The 15914-nt window shown below is 41.7% G+C and overlaps 1 long non-coding RNA gene across 1 annotated transcript in view; it reads left to right on the top strand.

Moving 5' to 3' along the window:
* The first annotated feature begins 4409 nt into the window (after positions 1 to 4409).
* Positions 4410 to 15914, top strand: part of LOC126428042 (uncharacterized) — a 120186-nt gene continuing 108681 nt past the window's right edge. Inside the window, exon 1 of the long non-coding RNA XR_007576757.1 lies at positions 4410 to 8264. This is a non-coding gene — a long non-coding RNA (uncharacterized LOC126428042). The remainder of the gene's footprint in view (positions 8265 to 15914) is intronic.

The raw sequence follows: 15914 nt of genomic DNA, 5'->3' as shown, positions 1-15914 counted from the left end.
TGAAGTCTGCATAAAGCGTAGTGTGTCAAGGAAGCGGAGCGTAATTTTTGACATCATTCATTTTGAGAAAGAAATGTACTTCTCAACACTTTCATTGAGGACACTGACCTGACCTTTCTTCATACCGAAATTAGCCAAGTGCTCAATGAGAAAATGAGCATCATACCCACTCAAATTATGAATAAAAGATGAGTATGTGTCTAGGTAACTTATACTTCAAATTACATGCGTTGTGAGCTGCGCTGTGGAACTTATCCATAAGATGACAGTGGTCTCTGTGAGGAGTTTCCACTTTTCTATCTAAGGCTAGCCCACAAATATGACAATTAACCGCCTTTTCATACATTTCATCATCTTCCTTTGATTTGGTCATGGGAATGTTTGTGCTGTAGAGCCTATAAACTTCCCATGAGTTTTTCGAGCTCAGTGAGAAGCCAAACTACGGGATCATTCCCTACGTAAGACTGATAGCAGTTAAGTTTAGAATCATATGCACATACAACTTGGAACGCTGCCACATAAGTTAGGTGTTTTTTGTGTGAGGCTAAGGGGTTCCCATCACGGCAAGTAATAGGGGCCAGCAGACATTCAAAGTCAGCATACACTACAAAAGGAGCTGGTGGTGGTGAGCATTTTGAAATTTAATGAAGTTATTTTCCTCATTGGACATAATCACATGTACTGCATCCTTGGAAGAACAATCAAACAGATGTATCGATAGTAACTGTTCAGATGAAAAATCATTCAAACACCTTAAACAAATATGCTTTTTATGCTGCTTTTTACTTAACTGTGAGTAAAGGAGTCGGGACATGTCTTTGATCCGGACGTAGTTTACAAGCACCTCTTGCTCACTTGCAAATTTTGAGAAATGGAGCGGACTGACTGCTGTATGCTTGTCTTGCTCATCAGACTTGCTTTTCTTCTCCAGGCCATAAACGCGAACTGATATTCTGAGCCTCAAACTTATGTATGTCTTGAATCTTTACAGGGAACACTATACCATCAAAGTTATAATATGTCTTAATGTCATTGACTCTGTAACTGCTCAGATGATGCGGATTTTCCAGGACTGACCATGCAAAACAAGCATTATCATACTGATTTTGAACATCAATGCATGCCTGCTTGTTCTCAATATCTTTAGGGACTTTAATATAACTGTACCCTCCATTTATTGGATCATAGACATGTTACGGATGTTGAGGTGTGGTATACAGCTGAGCACTTTAGCGGACCAGCGTACTTCCATCTCGGTAAATCGGGCCACAATAGCGCTCGAGGTGGATTCTCAATACCACTCAGCAATGGACGTGCCCCGAGAAATAACACCATTATCACCCGATATATAGTGCAGAGTCGTTGTCTCTGCGTCACCTTGTCGTTTAGGTGGGTAACTCAATTCGCAACATAATACTACACTGCATTTAATGGCATTAAATCTCGGATCTTCTAGGACTTCGAGGCGCTCAGTCTCCAAGACAGGGAGGCACTCCTCTAAAAACCTGACTGGGTCGCGATACCTCCCGACCGGATTCTCAATTCTAGTGAACGAGATGCGCCTCTCAGAAGCCCTAGCAACTGCTGAGTATTCTAGAGGGTTCATTATGCCATTATTCTGATCCAAATCATTATCGATAGGACGGGGGAGAACACTACCGCTAGCCACAGGATAAGTACTATCACTACTATTACTATTGGTAGTACCATAACTAGGGGTCCAGCCGGTCGACGATGGGGCTGACTATGGCGCGTCATCTGTAGGGAGGGGTATGAGTGTCGGGACACGAACCTTGCACTAGCGGCGGGGGTGAGCTGGTTGCGGAGGAGGAGGTGGTGACTGCCAGCTGGAGCAACCAGGCTGCGGCGACGGCCCACGGGTTGCATTGCTCCCACTAGTGGCCAGTCCCCAGTGAGAGCAGCCTGCGGTGCCACCATGTTGAGGTGAAGGAAAATGAATTCAAACACACACACACACACACACACACACACACACACACACACACACACACGCACACGTCAAAAAAATCATCGCAGCCGTCGAATAAGAGCGAGAGATATGACTTTTCTCCTCGATCCTCGCTGGAACAAACAAGATATGCGGGAACCTCTCTGGGTGCAGCCATCTTGAATAATGGTACTTGCGTCATGATCTGACGTCACAGTGGCGCTCTCTTGTGGCAACGATACGAACTAAGCCAGTTGGAGTCCAGACTCAGTGGCAGTAATGAAGTTAAGTATAAACTATAAACAAAAGGTCTGGGTTTTTCTCTTTGAAATCTGATCAGCCTAGAATGCGAGCACTTACCTTCAGCCATCATCGGGCTATCACTGTCTGCACCAACTAAATCTAAGATTCTTTTATCTATTTCATTGTCTATAAATATTTCTTTCTGCATGTATTCCCGCTCAATTTTTTTTTAACGTGTTCGCACAACGGAATCCAGTCTTCTTTACTCATGGAGACGCACATTTTTCACAGATGTTGCATTGCAGAGAACGTTCCTAGAAGCTACCCAATGTTTTACAATAGACCAAATATTTTCTGTTGGATTTAATTCTGGATGGTAAGGAGGAAGGCGTAAAGCAATGTGACCAGCAGTTTTCAAGGATTTTATCGACAGAATATTCGGCAGTTGTTGCCTTGGTTTTTCGAACAAGGTCCTAGAGAACAGGCTTAACCATGTCATCCGAGAATGGGGTACATTCCTTTGTTAGCCTCTTTCTGATATCATCTTTAGTTGAGTGAGATGTTGGAGCAAGAATGTCCCCATAACAATATGCCATAGGAAATGTGTGATTGAAACAGGCCAAAATATACCTCATCGGTGACTACGTCTGTCAGTCTCCAGATAAGATAAGACACTCTCGCTATTCTCTTGCAGATATGGCTAATATGTTTCTCCCAGTTTAATTTTGAATCATTGTGGAATCATGTCAATTTTACTGATTTGATTTCAACAGCTGTAGTTAAACCCAGAAAAAGTTCTTCTGTTTTATCAGGATTACATAGGAGTTCATTAAAAGAAAACCATTTCATTACTAGCTCTAGTTTTTCCTATGTTGCCTGATGCAGTTCTGTTGTGGCATGGTGTGTATTGAGCAGTGTTGTCATCTGCATAACACACAATTGAACTGCCTAATACATGGTAAGGTAAGTCATTAATTGCAATGATGAACAGAGAAGGACCTAGGACCAAGCCCTGAGCCACTCCAGTCCTTCACTGAGGAGCATCTATATTTGATACAAGCTGCCTCCTGTTACTTAAGTATGATTACATCTAAAGATGGTTTGTGTATGGCATAAAATTCCAGTTTTGCAAGTAGGATGTTAAACTATATGCAGTCGGAGGCTTCGCTAAGATCACAAAGTACAACTGATACTAGATCCTTATTTTCGAATGGTTAACAACTTCAGTGACAGCAGTAGTGTTATTTTTACCATGTTGATATGCAAACGGTCTGTTGGAGAGGAGATCATGCTTTTCAAAATAGTTATTTAGTTGTATATCTAAAAACAAAGATGATGTGACTTACCAAACGAAAGCGCTGGCACGTCGATAGACACACAAACAAACACAAACATACACACAAAATTCAAGCTTTCACAACAAACTGTTGCCTCATCAGGAAAGAGGGAAGGAGAGGGAAAGACGAAAGGATGTGGGTTTTAAGGGAGAGGGTAAGGAGTCATTCCAATCCCGGGAGCGGAAAGACTTACCTTAGGGGGAAAAAATGGACGAGTATACACTCGCGCATGCGCACCGCGCACGCACATATACAGACACAAGCAGACATATTTAAAGACAGAGTTTGGGCAGAGATGTCAGTCGAGGCGGAAGTGCAGAGGCAAAGGTGATGTTGAATGACAGGTGAGGTATGAGTGGCGGCAACTTGAAATTAGCGGAGATTGAGGCCTGGTGGGTAACGGGAAGAGAGGATATATTGAAGAGCAAGTTCCCATCTCCGGAGTTCGGATAGGTTGGTGTTGGTGGGAAGTATCCAGATAACCCGGACGGTGTAACACTGTGCCAAGATGTGCTGGCCGTGCACCAAGGCATGTTTAGCCACAGGGTGATCCTCATTACCAACAAACACTGTCTGCCTGTGTCCATTCATGCAAATGGACAGTTTGTTGCTGGTCATTCCCACATAGAATGCATCACAGTGTAGGCAGGTCAGTTGGTAAATCCCGTGGGTGCTTTCACATGTGGCTCTGCCTTTCATCGTGTACACCTTCCGGGTTACAGGACTGGAGTAGGTGGTGGTGGGAGGGTGCATGGGACAGGTTTTACACCGGGGGGTCTGTTACAAGGGTAGGAGCCAGAGGGTAGGGAAGGTGGTTTGGGGATTTCATAGGGATGAACTGAGAGGTTACGAAGGTTAGGTGGACGGCGGAAAGACACTCTTGGTGGAGTGGGGAGGACTTCATGAAGGATGGATCTCATTTCAGGGCAGGATTTGAGGAAGTCGTATCCCTGCTGGAGAGCCACATTCAGAGTCTGGTCCAGTCCCGGAAAGTATCCGGTCACAAGTGGGGCACTTTTGTGGTTCTTCTGTGGGAGGTTCTGGGTTTGAGGGGATGAGGAAGTGGCTCTGGTTATTTACTTCTGTACCAGGTCGGGAGGGTAGTTGCGGGATGCGAAAGCTGTTGTCAGGTTGTTGGTGTAATGGTTCAGAGATTCCGGACTGGAGCAGATTCGTTTGCCACGAAGACCTATGCTGTAGGGAAGGGACCATTTGATGTGGAATGGGTGGCAGCTGTCATAATGGAGGTACTGTCGCTTGTTGGTGGGTTTGATGTGGACGGATGTGTGAAGCTGGCCATTGGACAGATGGAGGTCAACGTCAAGGAAAGTGGCTTGGGATTTGGAGTAGGCTATCCGTGATCTGAAGGCTGACCGATCCATCGTCATTCTTCCGGCGGGCAAGGGTTCCACGACCATGGTACTTGATCGTCGGGAGTATGTGGCTGAGGGACTGCGTCAGCTTTCAGACAACACCACATACAAATTTTGCCAAGGTAATCCCATTCCTGATGTCCAGGCGGAGCTTCAAGGAATCCTCAGAACATTAGGCCCCCTACAAAACCTTTCACCTGACTACGTCAACCTCCTGGAGCACTTCCTTTCACGCCGATCACCTGCCACCCTACCTAAAACCTCTTTCCTCATTACCTTAGCCAGCTTCATCCTAACTCACAACTTCTTCACTTTCGAAGGTCAGACATACCAATGTGCTTTCACACGTGGCTCTGCCTTTGATCGTGTACACCTTCCGGGTTACAGGACTGGACTAGGTGGTGGTGGGAGGGTGCCCGGGACAGGTCTTACACCGGGAGCGGTTACAAGGATAGGAGCCAGAGGGTAGGGAAGGTGGTTTGGGGATTTCATAGGGATGAACTAACAGGTTACGAAGGTTAGGTGGACGGCGGAAAGACACTCTTGGTGGAGTGGGGTAATTCAAAGTTATTTAGTTGGCTGTACATTAGACATTCAAAAACTTCAGAGATAATTGGGACAATAGAAACTGGTGGATAGTTTTGGGGCAGATGCTTATCTCCCTTTTGAAAGACTGGTATCGCTTTAGCAGTTTTGAGTTCATTTGGGAAACCTCCAGATTCTAAACATACCTTAAAAATGAAAGAAGGAGGTTGACAGATAGTGTGTTATTTTTTCATTACATAGTTGGAGAACCAATAACAGTCCTTACTTGTGGAGTTGGTGAACCTTGCCACAAGTTTTACTACATCCTCTGGGGTGACAACATTCCAGTGGAAAGTATACGTCCTATGGGGCATAGCACCAAGATGATCTAGTGTAAAAGTGCCATTTTCCAATGTTGTTAAAAAGGCTATTGTCAGCTTAGTATATAATTTTATTGTTAATTTATCCATGTTGGAGCTTGTTTAACTCCACAGCTATGAAGGATTGTCAGTGAAGACTGCAATCAGCCACAACTACTTCTGAAAAGCATTGAGTGCCATTACTGGTTTGTAGCTGTCATGCCAATCTTAAAATGGTTCTTTCTTTCTTTCTTTCCTTTTTTTTCTTCCCACAGTAACATATTCATCAGCAGCATTCCGTCCATCTGTGCACTTCATAAGAGTACTACAGCATTTAGTGTTGCTTAATATGTTGTGTGGATAGCAAAAACATGTTAATATGCCATCATTTGATAAAATACAAAATTAAATAGTAAGATATTCATTTTTTACTGGATTTTGTTTCATCTTGTTTTGGTCCTTACACCTTTTCAGGACAAAGCATAAAGTGGTGAAAAGTGTAAACATTGCACATACTGTAAACAAACCATTATCTCTCTCTCTATCTCTCTCTCTCTCTCTCTCTCTCTCTCTCTCTCACACACACACACACACACACACACACACACCACTTGTCAGTTGCAGCCGGAGACATGTACTTCATGTGTGATGTTTTGGTTTACAGTGAAAAGGCTATCCACTAATCAAAGATATCACTCATTTCCCAACAAGAAAAGATTTCATCTACTATAATTAAGCAAAGGATAAGTGCAAGACATGCAAACCTAAATAACAGAGGAAAAATGCTTTGTCCATAAGAGTGAACATCTGACATATCAATAACTGAAGCATGCCATAGGAAAAATTAAAATGTGTAATAATTAGTGTGCTGTCAAAAGTCAATCACAAGTGTTTTGATTTTGGCCTCTGTCCATTTTCTTCAATGGTATTGTTAGGATGTTAAGTAGTGCAGTTGTTTTATATTGGAACAAGGGTATTCTTGTTCGCAGTTCGGACTTGCGGGCCCAATTGTGTTTAATTTGTGTGAAAAGCCCAAGGAACATCTGCTGGAATTGTTTATTAGCTAGCTCCAGACACTAATTTAGAATGTATAGATATGACATAATGGTGTGAATGGAGATACACCTTCTTGCATATGTTAGTTATATTTTATATTTGGAAATTACCTTTAATGCTTGAAATGGTGTGTTCTTTTGATCCATGTTAGTGCAGTTGCAGTTTTATTTGAATTTGGTGCTCTATAAGCATCAATGAATGTACAGAATCTTGTACTACAGGTATATTAAACTTTCTGCTTGCCCGACAAAAAAAGAAGAAAAAGAAATTTACAGCAGTCGTCTCAATCAGTATTGTATATTCCTGGTGACCCAGCTTGATGATTTTGGTTTTCTGTACTGTGTTCAGTTGCATAGTCCTGTGTGTACATATATTAAAGTTGACATTGTTCTCTTGGCAGTAATGTGCAGAAAATATTAGATTTTTCCTCTGTATGTCATTTATAAAATATCGGATGTGTCTTAATAGAAAGACGAAAATTTTTTTAAGAGATTAACTTATCCATGCATACAGCAATAACATCTTATACAGTTCTATATTATGTTGTCTTAATTTTGACACATTGTGTACAGCGTTCTTGAAACATATCTCAAACAAGTTCACAATTAAGGTAAAATAAGTTACGCAATTTGTATTGTGTAAGTACTCACTGGATGAGTGAATGTTTGTAATGTAGTCACTCACTTTCAGCTGTATTCACTACCTTGGCAACACTTTTGCCATTCTGATATATTTTTTGTGTCATCATGTTAACCCTTCTGAAAAAGAAGTCATAATCTCACCACAGTGTCGAGATCAGGAAAATGAAATCAACCACAGGTCCTGGGCAAAGGATTTCACAGCAGAATGAAAGGTGTTTCTAATTAAATGGTCAGTTTTACGCCATTGTCTGCTCCATGCTACATGAATAAAATAGACCTTGACTTTGTACAACCGATTATCTTTTTTAAATTGAATTTTAAGTGCCTTTTTAATGTTAGGGAAATTTATTGTAAATTTTATTATCTTGTAGAAAGTGCTGTTTTGCATTCTCTCTCTCTCTCTCTCTCTCTCTCTCTCTCTGTGTGTGTGTGTGTGTGTGTGTGTGTGTGTGTGTAAGTTTTGTCTGGTTAATACATGTGATGGTTATGAATACTGTTTCAGATAACTGCTGTTATGTTCTGAGGTAAGCCAATAAAATTGAGATTCAATGTAATATTATGTAACTGCCGAAACTATGTGGTTTTGAGGTAATTGTTTGGGAGAGGGAGCTGCTATAGATTAGTATGATATTTACACTGCTGAGCAATAAATGAACTTGTGATCATCAAAATCTCCACTGTACAATAGGCTGAAGACCTACAGCAGTTTCGTTAAAGAAATTGTACATTGCTCAAATGTCAAGTGAAATGATTCACTGAAGTTTCTTTCATGTACTTAACAAGTATTGAAAATTAATTATTTACTGTAAACTTAAAATAACCTGTGATGATTTATGCTCTATATGTAAAAGATATCATTATCTACTCTGCTTGTAACGGGTAATTCTTTAACCAGGTCTTGTGGTTGCGTATGTAGTTTATTCTTGTTATATGATAACCTGTTAGTACATTTTGTATGTCAATGTGTCATTTGCCAGGAAATTAAGTTCGAGGGAACAGAATTCCCAGTATACAGCTATAACTTGTGATAATATTTAAAATAGTTTTTGCACAAATATCTGAAAAATATCCAAAATTCAATATTAAGTGAATAACAGTCCACTTCCTTTTCTTACTGTATAGTGACTTCTACAATTGGATATTTATCTGAAAGGCACTTTTAAAAAATAAACATGCCTTAATCATTCTTGGTGTTGTAAATATTATCTTTGTTAGGTTCAGTTTTGTTTTGTTACTTTATGTGCACGTGCATAATATGGAATGAATCAAATCATAAAAATACAATTTTGGTGTAAAATATCATCTCTGTACACAAGTTAATAGTACTATTAGTACGAATGATGTACAATTTTAATCAGTGTTACAGTGAAATGCTGTTATTTGCCAGTGTAAATATGTAATTGTTTGTCAGAGTATATGTGTAATTTTTCATGATAATGTAACTTCAGTTGTGTTCATTTTACTCTAGACAGCAGTTTGGCATTTTTGGAAACGCCATCACCTCTTATGTTGATTTGATCATACACTTTATTGTAACCTCATCCATAAATATTGCTCTCCTTATTAAGCTGTGTTGAGGTCAGGGGTTCAGTTCCTACTTCTGTAGTTGAAGCTGTGGAAGCTTGTATTTGTTTTCAGTTTGATGCAATCTGTTAATTATCAGTTCATTTACTCTTTCTTGTATGGGGTCATAAATATGATCACTGTTGAAAAGGTGTGTGTGTGTGTGTGTGTGTGTGTGTGTGTGTGTGTGTGTGTGTGTGTGTGTGTGTGTGTGCGCGCGCGCTCGCTCGCTTTAGTGATGCAAATAATAATTACAGTTGTCAATGTGTATATTGAAATCTAGTACAATCCTTATAGACATTATTACTGCAAGTATTACTTGTTAACCTCTTACCATAAATCATAACTTTTATGAAACCATCTTATTTATTAGTAAAAGCAGTTAAAACCTCATATGTCTCGCTTGTATAAACATCATTATAGTACATCAGTGGATTCTTACTGTATGCCCCCTTTAAAATTCATTGACTGAATATAGACATTCTTCAATTAGAAAAAATTAACTTTGATTTGAACACTTAATTGTTTTTGGTTCTCTTAAAGTTGTGCTATATATGCATAGTGAAAGTTAAGTTGCAGATATTTTGTGTGTTCATGCAATTTCTATGTTGTTGTTGTTGATGATGATGCGATGATGATGCGATGATGATGATGAGGCTGTGCAGTTAATATCATTGCAATTCCCCCTTCTTACCAGAAGTATTCATGAGAAATGAAATGAGGAATGGACAGTGAAGCTGAGTACAATTGCATTTATTTGTCTTATCAACAAACGTAATCACAACAACAAATTTGAGCAATGATCTTCCCCACCAAAATTCCATCTCAAGTGCCTGCAGCACGGAATCTGCCTGAGTACTGGTGCTAATGAAAATAATGTGTGTGACAAGTGTCTGTGAGTGTAAGTAGCAATAATACTGGACTATGTTAAAGAATTTCAGCAGGAACTACTGTCACCAGAATTGAAGTGAGCCGATGGAAGGTATGTCACCAAGCCTTGTACTTTGGGGAGACAATGCGACGCTCACGGCCTGGAATATTCCATAGAGGAGCGGTGCTGCCACACTTTCGTGAGGAGGTCACGGCCAAAAGATGTGGTGGGGCTGGGGTCGTCATTACAAGACCTTCTCCTGCAGTGTTGGACTAGCCTCGCAGCTGACTAGATGGGAACCAGGTGGATGAATGTGGTAGTCCTCAGCATCACTTCACAACTTCCAGAGCTATCGAGGACCTGCACTGATGATATCCTGTGATCATCAGAAAAGTCATTTCTTTCATTTCTACCTTGTTTCTGGATGTAACAGTGGAACTAGTGCAGTGACAGGGCTGGTGTGACGATGGGACTGGTTCAGTGACACAAACGGTCTTCGATGGATGAGCATTGCTGAGGTGCAAGAATTTCTTCTGTTAGGTGTGCAGCCATCAGGATGACACTCTGCCCCTAGCTGTAGTGGACACAGCATATTTCCTATGCTCCTGGATCGATAAGTATTACCTCGGTGTCTGTTACATCCTACCCTCCGTGCCTTCCCTTGCAGCGCAGTGGGTATAAGACACACAAAGAAGATGCTTCTGCTTTTGTACCAAGGAGGACTGGAGGTAGGCAAATCTATCCTGACCCCACCCACAAAGTGCAGTTCTTTAGTTCTAAATTTGATGTAAAATTTTTAGGGAAAATCATCATCCTGCAAAGACTTGCAACTTCAGGACTTCTGAACCAGTGGATATGTGCATCAGAGCCTTTCTCACGGGGCACAAGACATGGATAGCCTACATATGTTTGTGGCACTGTAAACTGCGACTCGAAAGGTACCACTGTTTTATTCACTACTGCTTCTAAAGTAGTGGTGGTGTAGGCGCTGTGCATTAATGGATGTGAGAACATCCATCAGGGCTTTCAGAATGAGTAACTGCACAGCAAGCAAGTGTCATCAACCATTCTTTCACCCAGTTATGGGATATGTAAATAAATTACATGCATTGATCAGTATTAACGACAACAACAATAACAATAGTCTAGTCATTTGACAGTAAATTGATAATTATTTCTTTATTCCATCTGACAAGTTGATTGTTCAATGTAGCAGTGCCTTCCTTATCATCTGAGGAAAGTGTGAATAAACATTTGAATGTTTTTAAATTAATTTTTTATATATACACACATTGGTGCAACAGTATTTCTATTTTCCAGCTATTAAGTAAACTTAAAACTACATCACTGACATGTCCATTTAATAGACATGTGTATTCATTTAGATGTTACGTACATCACTGTACCCTTTGTTTAATGTCTTGTCTGTATACTAGTCACTCTAACAGTTTTTATCTCAAATTTGCGTATGGTATTGCCTAACATTTACTTGTAAATAAGTTGTCAATGCTCAACTTCTGAAGGATTCAGTTTGTTGGCGTTTGCTATGTTTTTTAAATGTTAGTATACCCTGAGCATTGATAATGTTTTATTTTCAGTACACTTGCTAAAATTATTTCAAGTTATCCATTATCATGGCTTGCAATGTTCTGTTCATCTTCATAATACGTATGTATTTATTTACACTTCTGTACTCATGTCACTTACTATTTTGTTACTGATCTCTCATAAAAACAAATCATTGATTAATACACTTATTAATCTATTTTCACGTATTTTTTATATATAGCTGTCAAAAACGGGCATCCTTGTGGATGCTTCCAGTGTTATCCAGTGGTGATGTAAGTAGTGATACCATCATTTAGAATTAAATAAAATACTGTTTGACATACAAAACTGTTTTAATCCATATCCCTCTGAACATCTGTTTATTTCACTTTGTCTCATCTCAGACAGTGTTTATTAATTTTATGTGGCATCAGGAAGTAACCTCAAAATGTAAAACACTTGCAGCATTTTTCTCCATAAAATTCAGGATGATGATGATGATGATGATGATGATGATGATGATGATGATGATTGGGGTATGTACCATCATCAGATTTAATACACTGAAGTAATTGTATTTTTATGATTAGACGCAAAATTAAAATAATTTTCCAGTAAGCAAGATTTCTTTTATGACAATAATCCGAAACAGAAATTTCTATATATTCCCATGTCAGGACACTTAGACAACTCAGTCATTCAGCAGGTCTTCCATAGTCATTGGCAGGAGCTAACTGTCATAAGCAATACTATGGCAATATTCTATGTATAACTGCTAAATACAAAGAACATTGCTATGGGGTGCAACAGGTAGTGTCTGCCAATGGCAGAAGTTTTTGAGAACTTTGTTTCTTTACAAAACCCAAAAGGGCAGGTAAGTGTGGAAAACATTATGTAAGTATTTTCTTATTTTGTTTCAATTGATTATCATGGAGCAACAGTTGTGTATACAGTGCCGCGCGGGACTAGCCAGTCTAAGGCGCTGCAGTCAGGGCTGGTCCTGGCAGAGGTTAGAGTCCTCCCTCGGGCCTGTGTGTGTGTGTGTGTGTGTGTCTGTGTGTGTGTGTGTGTGTGTGTGTGGGCGCGCGCGCCTGTGTGTGTGTGTGTGTGTGTGTGTGTGTGTGTGTGTGTGTGTGTGTGGGCGCGCGCGCCTGTGTGTGTGTGTGTGTGTGTGTGTGTGTGTGTGTGTGTGTGTGTGTGGGCGCGCGCGCCTGTGTGTGTGTGTGTGTGTGTGTGTGTGTGTGTGTGTGGGCGCGCGCGCCTGTGTGTGTGTGTGTGGGCGCGCGCGCCTGTGTGTGTGTGTGTGTGTGGGCGCGCGCGCCTGTGTGTGTGTGTGTGGGCGCGCGCGCCTGTGTGTGTGTGTGTGTGTGTGTGTGTGTGTGTGTGTGTGTGTGTGTGGGCGCGCGCGCGCCTGTGTGTGTGTGTGTGTGTGTGTGTGTGTGTGTGGGCGCGCGCGCGCCTGTGTGTGTGTGTGTGTGTGTGTGTGTGTGTGTGTGTGTGGGCGCGCGCGCGCCTGTGTGTGTGTGTGTGTGTGGGCGCGCGCGCCTGTGTGTGTGTGTGTGTGTGTGTGTGTGTGTGTGTGTGTGTGGGCGCGCGCGCCTGTGTGTGTGTGTGTGTGTGTGTGTGGGCGCGCGCGCGCCTGTGTGTGTGTGTGTGTGTGTGTGGGCGCGCGCGCCTGTGTGTGTGCGCGCGCGCGCCTGTGTGTGTGGGCGCGCGCGCCTGTGTCGCGCGCGCGCCTGTGTGTGTGTGTGTGTGGGCGCGCGCGCCTGTGTGTGTGGGCGCGCGCGCCTGTGTGTGTGGGCGCGCGCGCCTGTGTGTGTGGGCGCGCGCGCCTGTGTGTGTGGGCGCGCGCGCCTGTGTGTGTGTGTGTGTGTGTGTGTGTGGGTGTGGGCGCGCGCGCCTGTGTGTGTGTGTGTGTGTGTGTGTGTGTGTGTGTGTGTGTGTGTGCGCGCGCGTCTGTGTGTGTGTGTGTGTGTGTGTGTGTGTGTGTGTGTGTGTGTGTGTGGGCGCGCGCGCGCCTGCGTGTGTGTGTGTGTGTGTGTGTGTGTGTGTGTGTGTGTGTGTGTGTGTGTGGGCGCGCGCGCGCGCCTGTGTGTGTGTGTGTGTGTGTGTGTGTGTGTGTGTGTGTGTGTGTGTGTGTGTGTGTGTGTGCGCGCGTGCGCGTGCGCCCTTAGGATAATTTAGATTAAGTAGTGCGTAAGCTTAGGGACTGATGACCTTAGCAGTTAAGTCCCATAAGATTTCACACACATTTGAACATTTTTTTTGTATCTACAGTGACACGATACAGAAACTGTATGGTAAGTAAATGGATGCTTGTGTTGAGGCTATATTAGTTACCACATTGTTGTATGGTGTGATTTTGTGCCTGGTAAGTGCAGCATCTTATTTCTGAAGCTTTGAGCTGCAGGTGTAATTGTGTTGCTATTGGAAACGGAACACAAGGTGCCTCCAATCTACTTTGTGTTTCTCGCTGGACATAGAGGGTCCTGATAAAGAAAAACAGGAAGGTATATTGGAATTTAATGTCCCATTCTTAATGCTGCATTCACAGTCCTTCCTCTGAAAGTAAATGTTTCCCAATGAATCACATCGTGAGTAAATGGATTATATTGCCTCATTCATGCCAATACAGGTATGGTAGTGAGATACTGACACCCATTTAACATTCACTGATCTGCAATTAGAGAGATGTATTGAATTTTTCACTTCGCTTTGTTGGATCAAAGTACTTGGTATACAAACAGGATGTTGATAGAGACAACAAACCAAAGATTGAGTCATCAGTTCAATGTAAACAAAAAACCTAATTCTTCATGGGAACTGTCTAAAGTGTGTGGTTTAGGCAAAGTGCTATGCACAGTTCCATCGCACAACAAACTGCAGCGATGCTCATGGCAGTCTGTATTAACCTTCCACCTCTCTTATGTTGTGAGTAAATCTTCAAAAATTTGATGCTGCAATTGAGAGTTTTTTTGTATGCAGCTGGGGATCTGACAAACATGCCAGAAGTTTGACTTTCCTTTCTGAGGCTCCTTCAGTACAGGTGCTATCAAATTGTCAGAAAAACTGGAAGAGATGATTTCTTTGGAGTGCACAAACATTTGCTCTGGAATTTTTGGGCATCCTTTTGGTTATATTTAATCTTCAGAAAGCTGTTACACAGCTTACTGTAGACACTGAAAAGACAGGGGTGCCTTCCAGCATATTTGAATGTTTGTATCCATCCTTCAGGAGGCACACTGGGACATTCTTATAAAGTTGAGAGTTCTTGTACAGGGTGATTAGCAAATAATAAAATGTATAATTTTATTGACTCCTGCCTGCATCCATCTGACATCATCCTCACTTGTTAACTGTCAGATAACAGTCATATTCTCTTAAACATACGTGATGACTGTCTAATATTTCATCCATCTCATTCCATGTGCATAAAGTACTGTTTTTTTTAAATGCCAATCATAACACACAGATGACGTGACCACAAGGTCATTTTGGAGTGTAGATTGAAATAAGAATTTTAACAAAGGTAAGTCACCAGTTCGTCTTCGTTACTTTTCTTTGGCATTGATCTCGTCTCTGTAAATTTCATAATTTTTCTTCCTTAAACAGCATCCTGACATCTGTGAGTAAGGCAAATGCAGCACATTTAAGGCATCCGTCCTTCTTCGGTCTAAAATATCATAAATTGTTCTGATAGAATACTACCCTGTATTTTGAAAGCTTTGTTGTATAATTATGCTTTACTGTAATATTCAAGCTTGAGTCAAGGTATGTTATGTATTAGCTTGTATATAATACAGTGGTTCAATGGAAGGATAAATAAAGTTGTGTTGATGCCATACACGGTTATCACCACTTGAAAGACAATCTTTTAATGTGACTTGTTTTTGCCACATCTGTATAAATGCTCTTGAAAGAGTACTTCTCGTGAAGTTTCAAATTGCCAAGAGAAAATTGTGGCTTGTACTTGGGGAGGTCAAAGTGAATGCCTTTTACTATTTTGTGCAGGGTTGGCTCAGGTGAGTGACAGCATAGGGGAGTTACGTAGGAATTCTATGAACAAGGATCAGATAGTGATAGTGAGCGCAGTAGGGAATAGTCATGATGGGGATGGGGAATATGATGTAGACGGTGACCTACTAAAGATAGCTACTCAAACTGGTGGCAATAATGTGCATTTTGTGCAACTATTTCAGTGTCTTGATCGGCCTCACCTTAGTGCAGCTCTGAGGCGTGTTAACATGGGGCTGGAGAAGGCACTGATGGCAGAGGGCATGGGTCACATTTCAGTGGTGCGAGTTGAGTAGATCAGGTTTCACTAGGCATGGCATGCACCTCAATAGGTATGGGGAGGAGAGGCTGGCAAGGCTTATAGGTGACTGTTTAGTGGGTGGTTGTGGGATCACTCGTGGAAAAATTCTTGTAGTAGTTGGTGTTCGAGCTGCAC

The sequence above is a fragment of the Schistocerca serialis genome, chromosome 12 (assembly GCF_023864345.2).
Source record: "Schistocerca serialis cubense isolate TAMUIC-IGC-003099 chromosome 12, iqSchSeri2.2, whole genome shotgun sequence".
Lineage (NCBI taxonomy): Eukaryota > Metazoa > Arthropoda > Insecta > Orthoptera > Acrididae > Schistocerca > Schistocerca serialis.
The sequence above is the reverse complement of the archived record's forward strand: the minus strand, read 5'-3'. Positions and strand labels throughout refer to the sequence as shown.